Here is a 13,488-nt window from a genome sequence, read left to right on the forward strand (position 1 = left end):
CAGTCTCGATTCGTGCCAACCCAACAGACACTTTCGGAGATACCCGTAGTGTACCTTTATAGTCACCCAGTTACGTTGTGATGTTTGGCACACCCGAAGCACTCCTACGGTATCCGGGAGTTGCACAATCTCATGGTCTAAGGAAATGATACTTGACATTCGGAAAAGCTATAGCAAACAAACTACACGATCTTTGAGCTATGCTTAGGATTGGGTCTTGTCCATCACATCATTCTCCTAATGATGCGATCCCGTTATCAATGACATCCAATGTCCATAGTCCGGAAACCATGACTATCTTTTGATCAACGAGCTAGTCAACTAGAGGCTCACTAGGGACGTGTTGTGGTCTATGTATTCACACATGTATTACGATTTCCTAATAACACAATTATAGCATGAACAATAGACAATTATCATGAACAAAGAAATATAATAATAACCATTTTATTATTGCCTCTAGGGAATATTTCCAACAACCATAGATGTGGTGGGCTCCTACTTCTACGGCAAAAAATCATGACAGAAAATGGGCTTTTCGTCCTGGGCGGGCCGGAGACACAGCTGCATGACATTCTTTGGGCCGTCCATGACGGAAAAAACCGTGGTAGAAGCGAGGGGGAGGAAAATTTCGGGGAGTTCCCGGTTACGGTGGGAGGTCGGGGGCCGAGCGATGCGCGTTTCTCTCGTACACGTACGCGCGTGTGTGCGAGGTGTTGGCTCTAACTGAACCCGAGCGAGCCGTTGGGCTCTAACTGAACCCGACCGATTGCATTGCAGGCTACATGTTACTAAACCTGAGCGATCGATCGATGGATGTTAACTGAACCCGATCAAGCGATTCCTTTGCTACTGCTGCTAACTGAAGCCGATCGATGCTGCCTCTGGGATGAACCGTGAGCATTGCGGGGGGGGGGGGGGGGGGGGGTTGAATGGACATTGAGCGGTGGTGTGGCCTCTGGATGAACAGGACCCCGTGGTGTGGTGGAGGGCTGGATGAACAGTAGACGGTGGAGGGGTGCCCGTGGAGGGGTGGTTGAACAGGACCCCGTGGTGTGGATGGCTGGATGAATAGTAGATGGTGGAGGGGTGGTTGAACAGTAGCCGGTGGAGTAGCGCGCGGTGGAGGCTGGATGAACAGGAGCCCGTGGAGGCTGGAGGAGGTCGACGGTAGCACGTGGAGGCTGGAGGAGGTCGACGGTGGAGATGAACAGTATCCCGTGGAGTCCTGTTTTACGGTACGCCACACCCCTCCCGATGAACAGGACCCCCGTTTCGACCGTAGGATGTCCGTTTCGTCCGTTTTGCGGTACGGCACACCCCTCCCGATCAACAAGACTCCCGTTTCGACCGTAGGAGGTCCGTTTCATCCGTTTTGCGGTACACCACACCCCTCTTGATCAACAGGGTCCCCGTTTCGACCGTAGGAGGTCCGTTTCCTCCGTTTTGCGATACGCCAGACCCCTCCCGATCAACAAGACCCCCTTCAGGCCTCGTTTCCATCGCCTGTTCCATCCAAGCCCTCCCAATGAACACGACCATGCATTCCGTTCCGACCTAGCCGATTGGCTCCCACGCGTTCCGTTGCCTCCCGATGAACACGACGCATTCCGTTGCCTCCCCATGAACACGACGCATTCTGTTGCCTCCCCATGAACACGACGATGACGCTGTTTCTCCGTTCCGACCCAGCCATGTACACGAGCCCTGGCCGTACGTATGCACGAGTAGGCGTTCGAGACCCTGCCCGTATGTACGTACGTGGCCGTATTTTCTTTCTTGCACCCTGGTCGCTGTACATACGTGTACATGCTACGTGCGCGCCTCTACTACGACACGTGTGCGCCTCTACTACGACACGTGCGCGCCTCTACATCGACCAGTATATATGTACGTACACGTTCACGACCAGAATGACAACGCTACGTACGCTTCGACCAGGTGGGTCCCGACTGTCAGGCACTTCCTTGCGTGCGAAGATGTAGCTAGTGGGTCCCAACAGTCAGGGGGGCGAATCGTTTTGTTTTTTTGCCCGGATGCACTTCCTTGCGTGCGAAAGTGTAGCTGGTGGCTCCCAGCAGTCAGGGGGAAACATTTTTTTGCGAAATACGGTGGCCCGTCCGGTGGGTCCCCGCTGTCAGGTGGAGGAACAATTATTTTGCACGTAATAAGGAGGCACTTCCATGCTGCGGCCGTGGACCCAGCTGTCAGCCTCTCCACGTACATTCCACGTCCGATGGAAGCCGTTCCTTGACCACGTTGACCATGCCGTGCCGAGAGCACCAGGGCGGTGGATGACGGCGAGGCCTAGGAAGGGGACGACGCGGAGCTGAGGAAGACGCGGCAGTGGATGCCGGAGTACGAGGGTTCACTGGTTCGCTGCGGTGTGAGGCTGTCGTCGCTACAGAATAACAGGGGGTGTGGGTGAGTAGAGGGATGGCCTGGCCAGCTGTGGGAGTAGTAGGGGGCGGTGAGGCCTCCGCCGCATCGCATACGGCCACGGGAGGCAGGAGCATGAGGCACGATCGGCGTTGGTTTGGGCGGCTGGAGCAAGAAGACCAGAGGTTGAAGAAGCACTAAGACCGTTGGATGGACATCATACGGTCACTGGAGCTAGAATCGTGCATATATTGACTAAATTGACAAAGCCCTCTATCCTCGTCAACTTAGTAGGCCCACAAGTCAGCCTGCCACTATACTGGGTCCCAGCTAACAGGGGGAGTATTCGTTTTTTTGTGCGTAATAAGGAGGCACTTCCTTGCGTGCGAAGGTATAGCTGGTGGGTCCGAGCTGTCAATGGCGGTAACGTTTTTTTCTCGAAATACAGAGGCCCTTTCGGTGGGTCCCTGATGTCAGGTGGAGGAGTCATTATTTTGCACGTAATAAGGAGGCATTTCCTTGCGTGCGGCCATGGACCCAGCTGTCAGCCTCTCCACGTACAGTCCACTTCAGATGCATGTCGGTCGTTGACCACGTTGACCAGGCCATGCCGAGAGCACCAGGGCGGTGGACGACGGTGAGGCCTAGGAAGGGAACGACATGGAGGCAGGGAAGACTCGACAGTTGTTTCCCATGTGGAGGGGAGTACGACTGTACGAGGGTTTACTGTTTCGTCTACCGTCGCCGGAGAATAACAGCAGGTGTGGGTGAGTAGAGGGATGACTAGGCCAGCGATGGGAGTACGATGGGGCGGTGAGGCCTGCGCGGTAGCACAGCCGGCCGCGGGGAGGAGGGAGCAGGCAGTCCTCCCATCGGCACTTGTTTGAGCGGCTGGAGCAGGAATAGCAGAGATTGAAGAAGCACGACGACCGTTTGATGGACATCCAACAGTCACTGCTTGTGCGTCAACCTTTTTTTAGGAAAGCATCAATTCTGTGGAAAACAGCATACAACCCATTTGCTAATTCTTAAGGTTTTTTTGGAGCCCATATTGTTTTTGTTAGCATTACAGCCCATATTGTGGCCACGGTTAAAAAACTATACGAAATTTTGCATATTTCGGTGCGGTCCGAACTGTTTTTAATCCTAAAATTTCGACTCGCATTCAAAATGATTTAAAAAATAAATGTATATCAATATAAAATCCAACAAATTCTCCACGCATAAAAATTAATGTAATTTAAAATCTCGAAATGAAAAAATATATTTGAAACTAATTGCCGGTTTGATGTGTTTTAAAAATGTACAGCCCATTTCTCATTACTGATGGGCCATTTTCTCGGCTAGCCGAATGAAAGCTCTCCTCGTCTTGAAAGATTTGCAGCCCAACATGCCTAACAAAGCGACTTACTTGGCAAATGACAAAAAAAACTAGGCTGTGGCCGTGGACCCAGCTGTCAGTCCATTTGTTTTTTAGTCCATTTGGTGGGCTGGGTGAAACAATGATGTAGCATCTATGCAGCCCGTTTAAATCCAATTTGCATTTTTCTCGAAATCCATGGACTTGCTGGGCTGGGTGAAAATATCATGTTGGGCTAGACGGAGAAATGTTATAAAAACATAAACACATGATTGCACGTCAGTAAAATCTTTGCAAGCTTATGTACACAATCACTAGGAGTTAACTTGCCAAGTTATATATAAACAATTATTATTATTATTTTGTAAGAACTTTCAACTTACGAAATAAAATATCATTTTAATTTGATGAGTTAATAGTACGTGGGGTATTATTATTTTTTAGGCTAGACATGGGACAGTTGAGTTGGTTCTAGGGGAAAGTACTGGGAGAAAACTCAGTTTACATCGAAAAAGAAAGTGGGAGAAAATTCAAAGACCCGCTGGGTCCACCTGAGGAGGGAAATATGTTGGGAGGAAGGAGATTCAAAGCACGGCAGCCGAGTGAACTAGTTTTTTTACGGACAAGTGAACTAGTTTACATACATAAGCAAATAGCCACTAAAAAAGCAATCAGGTTAATGGGTTCTTAAAAGAAATATTTCGGACAAAATAGATAATTACGACACATAGGCTAATGCATGAAACACTGAGATGATAAAGGTGCTTATAAACAGATAAAGTACAACATCTAGACCTTCTTGGCACGCTTGATCATGATGCTGCGGCTGTTCGTGTACTCGTCGGTTACGGGAAGCAGACACGCCCTCATGTCCAAGATCTGCCTATACATGTCGTAGCATGCGTATGCGTCCTTGGCCGTGTAGGTTATGTAGGCTAGATTCAGAGGTACGTCCCACATGTTCAGGTCATCTTCTTTCATGTTGGCGTATCAGGGGTCAATGATGGTCTCAGAGAGGTCAATCACAGAGTCCTTCTCCTGCCCGTTGCTGATGATCTTGTATTGCTTCTGGATGTCGACAAGCTTGTTGCACCAGATGGCCGAATCATCACGTTCTTCCTTCTCTCCATCGTAGCGAAGGTGCAGTCGGCGCTGCCGATGAAACGGGCGAATGCTCGAGAACCTGGTGCAGCCATAGGACTAAGGCGAGGCAGAGCTTCACCGAGTCCGTATCGTTGGTGTACATCACATTCAACTTGGTACAGCCATAGGACTGAATGGCGAACTCAAAGGGGAACTCCTTGCTGAAGTCCATATCCAGCAGGCTCACCCCTCGGATCGCCATTGGAGTCTCTTCGAGTGAACGAGCGTGTAGGCGGCGGCAGCAGTTCGTTTTTCAGCTCTTGGGGAACTGTATTCAACAGTAAGCTGAGTGTGTACAGGCGATAACAGTTACTACCCCTCCCTCGTCCGCTGCATGCCCGGCAGAAGATGCACCCTCGGCCACACATCAGTTCACGAGCGGGTCTGTATTGGTACTGTAATAACAGGAGTTAGTGGTCACTTTACTTAAATTTAATTAGCTTTAATAGAAATTTGTACTTAAAAGAAGCAATGCATTCGCTTGTTCTATCAGTGCCACAGGATCAACATGCACAACAATTAGAATTATTATTCTCAGGACGCACACGATCAGCACATTTGTCGTACTTTCACAAAGATAATACTACCAAGTTTGAACTATTTGTTATGGTTGTTGTCCTCTACATCATCATGTCGTGTTTCCCAGCTTGCAAGATTCAGAACCAACAAATAAGATCCAAATAATAAGTACAACAAAGATGCCTACACATCTCACTGAATCCCAGCTTGCAAGATTCAGAACCAACCCATTAGAGCCTTTTGATAAAGTGAATATCGGGATTAAATCCATCTTGGCTAGCCATGTCATTCAATCGAAGAACTTGGCGAATGCTCTTGACCGTCACAACATCTGTAGTTGAGTATTCCTGTTTGCACAGCATGTTTGCACAACACAAACAAGGAGACAGGAGAGCATGATTTCGCTTTAATAGCAGCCTCCTTGAACTCAACCTCTAGCTCTACTTGGATGAGGTCTGCCTGGAATTCCATGATTCAATTCATGCGCCTTTTTCTGCAGTTCACATGAAATGAAGCAAAGATTGCATCATTCAGCTAGCAAGATGTACTTGCTCTTGTGAGCTGGCAGATTCTTCTTTAGTAGTTGCACTAAAATTGAGGAACATTAAGGTTGGCTGTCCGGCTCATGTAAGGTGCAACTATAATGTTCTTATCCTTTTGTGTAGTTCCACTAAAAGAAAGTGCCATTGTGGTGACAGTGACGACTCCATCTTGCAAAGGCTAATAAAATGTTGCACGAGATTACCAACAGAACTTGACGGAGATTTTGGAAACTCCAATCACCATTTTGTGCAGTTCCACCAAAATTGAGAGATGTTGCCCACGTGACATTTTAGTTGAACTGCACAAGACACTCATTCCAAAAAAAGTGTTTTGTGCAGTTCACCAAAAGGTCACAATAGCAACAAGGTGAAATGGATATCCCTATCTGCACAAAAAGATAGAAAGTAAACAGTTGCTGGTCAATAAGAATATACGAAACATATACAAAATGAAAAGAAGCATCTTAATTATGTTCATGGCAATCACGCAAGGACCGTAGAAATTTTAAAACGTCAGCAATGCTTCATGTTACCAGAAGCATTACGATCAACAATGAGATTCCTCAAATATGGGATTACTTTAATGGTGGCTTTGCTTGTTTACCAGACAAGGTAAATCAATAGCAGCTAAAGAGTTGGTTTAAGGGCATGGGACCGTGGGGACACCAGGACACTCAGCAACGTAAAGGAGCAACTTACTTATCATACTGGGGAAAACAGTAGGAGTGCCATTGTACTATGTGAGGGCAACAAATCTAATCTTGGAGACCTTTTACTATGTGAGGGCAGCAAATCTAATCCTGGAGACCTTTTACTATGTGAGGGTAGCAAATCTAATCCTGGAGACCTTTTACTATGTGAGGGCAGCAAATATAATCCTGAGACCTTTTACTATGTGAGGGCAGCAAATCTAATCTTGGAGACCTTTTACTATGTGATGGCAGCAAATCTAATCCTGGACATACTCTGTTGACTTGTCCACCAGCCGCCACTTTCTATCCTTTTTTCAACCAATAATAGATCTATTCCTTATCTAGTTTGTACTGTGTTTTCCCATTATTTCCCTTTTCAACCAAGAGACCGGTTGGGTATCCGGTCTCTACTACTTTCACCATATTATTTCCTCTTTGAATCAAGTCCTAGATTCATGCTACAACTTTCCCCCCTTTCTTCGTTGTTTTAACAAAGCCCTAGATTCGAATGCATGAAGTAGCTTTACCTCTAATAATACTAAAAATTTAGGTGGCTTTGGAAGAGCTGATGGGAGTAGAAAAAGATGCACATGCAGACACGTGGGGCGCTGAGGCAGTAGAGCAAGGCCGCTTTCGAAGAACTTATACCTGAGGGTCGCCGGGATGTCGGCGGCGGCAGGTCGGATCTGCGGACAATACGACAGGGAGGAAGAAGGGTTGGAGGACCTCCCGAGCCGGCCATGTGTCGGAGAGAACGGCACGGGCAGAGGATCGGGCCCCTCCGGCAGCTGTGGGTTTCCTCCCTTGGCGGCGATGACTGCATGAATGATGCACCTTTTAGTCCTCTACACACACCGACTGAAGGGATCCGGCCGGATCTGTGACCAGCGGTGAGCAGAGAGAAAATGTCGCTACCGCTGTCTTGTTTATATCTGGAGAGGATGAGAGAATGAAGAGAGCAACCCTAGTAAAGCAAGCGCTTAGGCCCCTGCGTCCATATATAGTGGAGTGATTATCTTTTTTCTCTCCACAACAAGCGTTTCAATTTGTGTACATGGCATTAAAGAAAAGAAACTCTCTATTTAAGGTGACTACTGTACGACTCCTACTTACTACTAGTAGTACTACAGTATTGTTCACTTGTACTCCCCGCCCCTCCATTCATTGAACAACCCCACGGGTGAATAAACATACAGTAAGTACTGTATTTATATAGAACGAACAAGCTCGAACTATTTTTGCGTAGTTAAAAGTTGAGGGCGGGGCTTTTCCCGGGCAGTACGTGCGGCAATTTTCGGGTAGGGCTAGAAGACTATTTTAATTTTTTTTAAAAACTTCGAGACAGCCACATAGCATGGAGCCGACCCCAATGATTTTAAGCTTACAGGCACAGTACACGCTATCCTAGACTACTATACACATGAAACTGCCACACGAGCGTCCGGGCTGCGCTTGGCTCTTCGCCTCTTTGGGAAGTCGAACAATGATGGAATACTACTGCACTAGAGGAGTACTACAGTATGCTTCTCGCCATCTGACACCGATTGAACTACTGCATGTCCACCACGTGCGGGAGGGAGAGCGTTAGCAAAAGCTTCTCCTAGTCTTTCCAGCCACCACGCTCATGGGCGAGGGAGGGACGCTCCTACCTTTGCGTGTATGACAGGTAGGCCCTATAGGTGTGTGGCCAACCTGTCATACAGCCAAAGGCAGGGGCAGTTAAGTCCGCGAGGGAGAGGATAATCAAACTTCTCATTGATGTATGAGTTGACGAGACACATCAAAGCACTGCACTCAATATATTTCAATAATTTGCGTGTGTGACTCCCAGATGCAGAGGCCGGGGGTCATCATCCTCCTTTTCGAGAAAAAACAGACGCGTGTGTGAGAGGACGAGTGCGTGCGTGCACCTCTTCTCTTCCTGTATAACGTACTACTAAACTCAGAGTACAAGTTTTTGTGGGTGGCACGATGGTGTGTGCGAGAAGTCCCGAGAGATAGGTTTAATGCATTAATTGCAATGCATGCATGCATAAAGTACATGCATTGGTCAATTTTCTCTTAATACTTGCATGCAATGATTTAATGCACCTTGGAATCTGAACTTGTGTTGGGGACAACCAAATTGAGCCTTATAAAATGGAAAAACTAAAATTTTGAGATAAGCCCTATAAAACCGGAAAGGAGGGAGTAGAAAAAGAAGTACTCCATCCGGGAATACTGCCGCACTTCGAAACTGGAACCATCAATAAATTTTGAGCTTGCGTCTCGTCACATTCCAAATTACTCCACGCTATATTGAATTGCAAACCTGTTCACATCGATCACAACCTAAACGGTTTTCCACTTAGGAGCATATTAGTACTCGGTTATAAATACTAGTGACGGTTCCTCCTCAACTCCTCATCCACAAAAACAAACAAGTCATTCAGCATCCTTCCCTTGCGTCTGCCATGGCCAACGTGAGTTCTGGGTCAAGAGATTGCCACCAGGGAGAGGCGAGCATGGAAGCGGAAGCACGAGAGATGTCCCGCCTTGCTGTGAGAGCAGCCGACATGTCCCGCCGCACGGAAGTAGCAGCATAGAGGTCCCGCCGCGCCGCTGAAGCAGCACAGAGGTCCCGCCGCGCCGTCGATGCAGCAGACTGGTCCGGCCGCGCCGAGGAAGGAGCAGAGATGTCCCGCCGCGCCACGAATGCAGCAGAGATGTCCCGCCGCGCCGCGGCGGCCTGGGAAAATTTCTCGCGGGCAGGCGATGACTGTTACAGGCGCATGCATGCGATCGTCCATAGCCAGATGGATCAGATATCCGGCTCGGCAAGGTTGCAGGACGACATGATAGCCTCGTTTGAACAGGCTACCGGCATCATCCGACAACTAAGGGAGGGCAATGAGAGGCTCCGGGCCGAGCGTGACCTGCTGAGGGAGAAGATCGTCCGAAGTGCACACTTGCAGGAGGAGACTAGTGCCTTGTTGAAGAAACTTATGGACGAGAATGACATGCTCTGCAACGAGCGCCAAAGGCTGGTGGAGGAATCCGTGGATGTTCTCAAGCAGCGTCTTGAGGACACGAAAGAGCTCATCGCCACTCGCCACGAAGACTAGTTTCCTAGTTACTTTTGATGTAATAATCGGTTTAGGATGCAGATTGTGTCGTCAGTTGTGAAATGTTGGGTTCTAGCGCGGATGTTTGGCCTTTGTTGGCCTCTTGGGATGTTGCGATTTCAATCTGGTAGCTTTTAGTCCTTCGTATTAGGTTGGAGTTGTGCTGAACTTCTTGTGGATTGTGGTGGTTTTCAGTAATGAAAATCGAAAGGGGCAAGCCCTTCTGTGATAATTTTTTTAATCGTCCTTATATATTCATCAGTCTTGCTATAAGTCGCAGTAGATGCTATATAGGTCCGTCGGATCTTACATCAAGATCTGTGCTTTCAAATTTTCCTTTTCTCTCTTAAATCTCAGTTGAGTGAGACATAGCCACGCCATTAAACAGAGGCTTGGGCGCCATTAATGGAGACCTTGGGAGAGAGGTGTACGACAGATGGAGGTCAAAGGGATCTCCTCCTGATAAGCACGTGCAGGGGTCTGATCGCACGCCTCTCATACTCAAATAGCTACCCTGCACGGCGCCTCCTAGCTAATAAAAAATGGGGACGCGTGGTGGCACGTAAATGGTACTAGTAAGTAGAACGCCCATGGTTTCAATAATACTTGTGTTTCCGATTGTAACGTGATAGCACTTGTTCCAAAATGACTTTGTTGATTGTTAATGTGTGCACCTTTGCAAATCGGACTGCAAATTAACCACAACATGTTGGTGCCATGTCATGGCACCAAGCCAAGTTTCATTATTTTCATGTGTGTTTTGGATTTACAGGAATTAAAAAAATTAAGTTTCTCAATGTTTCCAACCCAGCCATGACGCCCAGAATTTTGAATTTCATTCCCATTTCTTGCATGGAACCTAGAAATTTACCCGAGGACACACATGTGATTTTTCAACCAACTTTGGTGCACTGGAACATGTTCTTGTATTTCAAATTTGAATTATGCACACAAAGGTGACACATTCCCTCCCAGAACCACAAGCCTTCTTGAGAGAAGCTCCGATTTGCAAGAAGCTTATACCAAAATTTGTTCCTATTCGGCCAATTTTTTTACCACGGCATGGTACTACCATGACATGACACCATGCCAAGTTTCATGATTTTAAAACCAAGTTTCTCAATGTTCTCAACTGAGCCATGATGCCCAGATGTTTGAATTTTATTCTCATTTTTTGCATGGGACCTACTCCCTCCTTCCATCTATATAGGGCCTAATGTGTTTTTCAAGACAACCTTTAACTATTTACAAGATTAATAGCACATGAGATGTATACTATGAAAATTATATTATTTGAAGCTCCTTTGACATACAAAATTGAAGGTATGCTTTGTGTAAGTTGCATGTCATATATTATTGCTCTAACGTTTGGTCAAAGTTAGCCTCGAAAAACGCATTAGGACATATATAGATGGAAGGAGGGAGTAGAAATTCACCCGGGGACACAAATGTGATTTTTCAACCAACTTTGGTGCACGGGAGCATGTGCTTGTAGTTCAAATTTGAATTATGCACATTAAATGACCAAAAACTCAATTAATGTGTAAATAAGGCCAAACGAAGCCGGAATAATTCCAAAATTTAATAGGGCACTCATGTAGTTCTATGTTGCCTTTGTAAATAAGCTCAAGGGGGATAATGTATATCGTTTCGCACTCAAAGGTGGCACGTTCCCTCTCAAAACCACGAGCCTTCTTGAGAGAAGCTTTGGTTTGCAAAACATTATACCAAAATCTGTTCCTATTCGGCCAATTTTTTTACCACAACATGGTAGTACCATGACATGACATCCATGCCAAGTTTCATGATTTTCAGACGTGTTTCGGATTTACAAGAATTTTAAAACCAAGTTTCTCAATGTTCTCGGCCGAGTCACGATGCCCAAATGTTTTAATTTTGTTCTCATTTCTTGCATGGGACCTAGAAATTCACCCGAGGACACAAATGTGATTTTTCAACCAACTTTGGTGCACGAGAGCATGTGCTTGTAGTTCAAATTTGACTTATGCACATTAAATGACCAGAAACTCAATTAATGTATAAAAAACGACAAACGAACTCGAAATAATTCCAAAATTTAACAGGGCACTAAAGTAGTTCTATGTTGCCTTTGTTAAGAAACTCAAGGGGGGTAGCGTATATCGTTTCACACTCAAAGGTGGCACGTTCCCTCTTAGAACCACAAGATTCCAAATCGGCCCAATTTTTTACCACAACATGTTAGTGCCATGACATGACACCATGCCAAGTTTCATGATTTCCAGGCAAGTTTGATTTACATGAATTTAAAATCAAAGTTTCTCGATCTTCTCGGTCGAGTCATGACGCCCAGATGTTTGAATTTCATTCTCATTTCTTCCATGGGACCTAGAAATTCAACCAGGGACACACATGTTATTTTTCAACCCACTTTGGTGCATCGGTGCACCAAAGCTACCAGATGTTTGAATATTTAGATTATGCACATTAAAAGTCCAGAAACTCAATTAATGTATAAAAAGGCCAAATGAACCCGAAATAATTCCAAAATTTAACAGGGCACTCAGATAGTTCTGTATTGCCTCTGTAAATAAAATCAGGGGGGAGGCAGCGTATATCGTTTCGCACACAAAGGTGACACGTTCCCTCTCGGAACCACGAGGCTTGTTGAGAGAATCTCCGGTTTTGCAAGAGGCTTATACCAAAACTTGTCCCAATTCAGCCAAAAATTATATGTATGAAAACAGGGTTTAGATTATCTCAAACATCTCACTACCTAGACCAATAATGTACTATGATTTGAGTTCAACATCAAATGGATACAAATATTTGAATTGGAGAGCGTATGGTACATGTAGTTCATAGTGAAATATGATTACTGCTATATGTATGTTTTTTGTTATCAAGATAATATTTAAATTATTGTATAACTTGACAACAATCGTATTCAAGTAAGGAAAATTGATTCAAATTTAGTCCATATGGTAGACAACAATATATATGTTCACATGGTGGAGTAAAATGTTCATATATGATGGAAGATCAAAATGTACGACTACATCAATTATAAACCGCAAGGTCACCTAACGATATATTCAAATTCAACATAATGTGGATTCAAAAATTGAAATTCGAGATCATGGCATCTATAATCATATAAAAAGGGACATTACTCTTTCTTTGGTGGGAATTGATTTGTTTTTTGTTGTTGTTGAGGGAAGTGCGAATCGATTTGGTACTGTGCAGGGTAATCTTGTTCTCCCAATTTTTTTACATTTTTCTTGTAGTTTTTTCAATGGCATCTATAGCAATATAGTAAAAGGGGACATGACTCTCTTGTGTCTTGTATGAATTGTTTTTTTACACGTTAAGTTTGTTCTGCCGAACAAGGAATCCGCACGTTGTTATCCCGAAATTTTCAAGCTCGAGTATCTTTTGTCTCACCTGCTTTGAAACTCCCGCTTCTTCAACCCGTGCCGCGCCTTGTTATCCCAAAATTTGGACGTGCGTGAGAACTCCCTCCTCATCCGAAATCGCTCCCGCAGCCCAGACACACGAAATCCCCCTTCTACCCCTCAACCGGAAATGAAGTTCCATGTCGCGGTGTCAAAACCGGTGGGGGTACGCTGGTAACTTACCCTACATTTCGGACAAGCGCGTCCCTAAGCTTGGCTCATCCCTCCCCCTTCGCCCCCCCATTCGTACACCGAGGCCGCCAAAACCCGCGAAACCCCACGCTCCTCCGTCGGCCTCCCAACAGTCGCCCATCC

Source organism: Triticum aestivum, chromosome 4A (genome assembly GCF_018294505.1).
Source record: "Triticum aestivum cultivar Chinese Spring chromosome 4A, IWGSC CS RefSeq v2.1, whole genome shotgun sequence".
Classification (NCBI taxonomy): Eukaryota; Viridiplantae; Streptophyta; class Magnoliopsida; order Poales; family Poaceae; genus Triticum; species Triticum aestivum.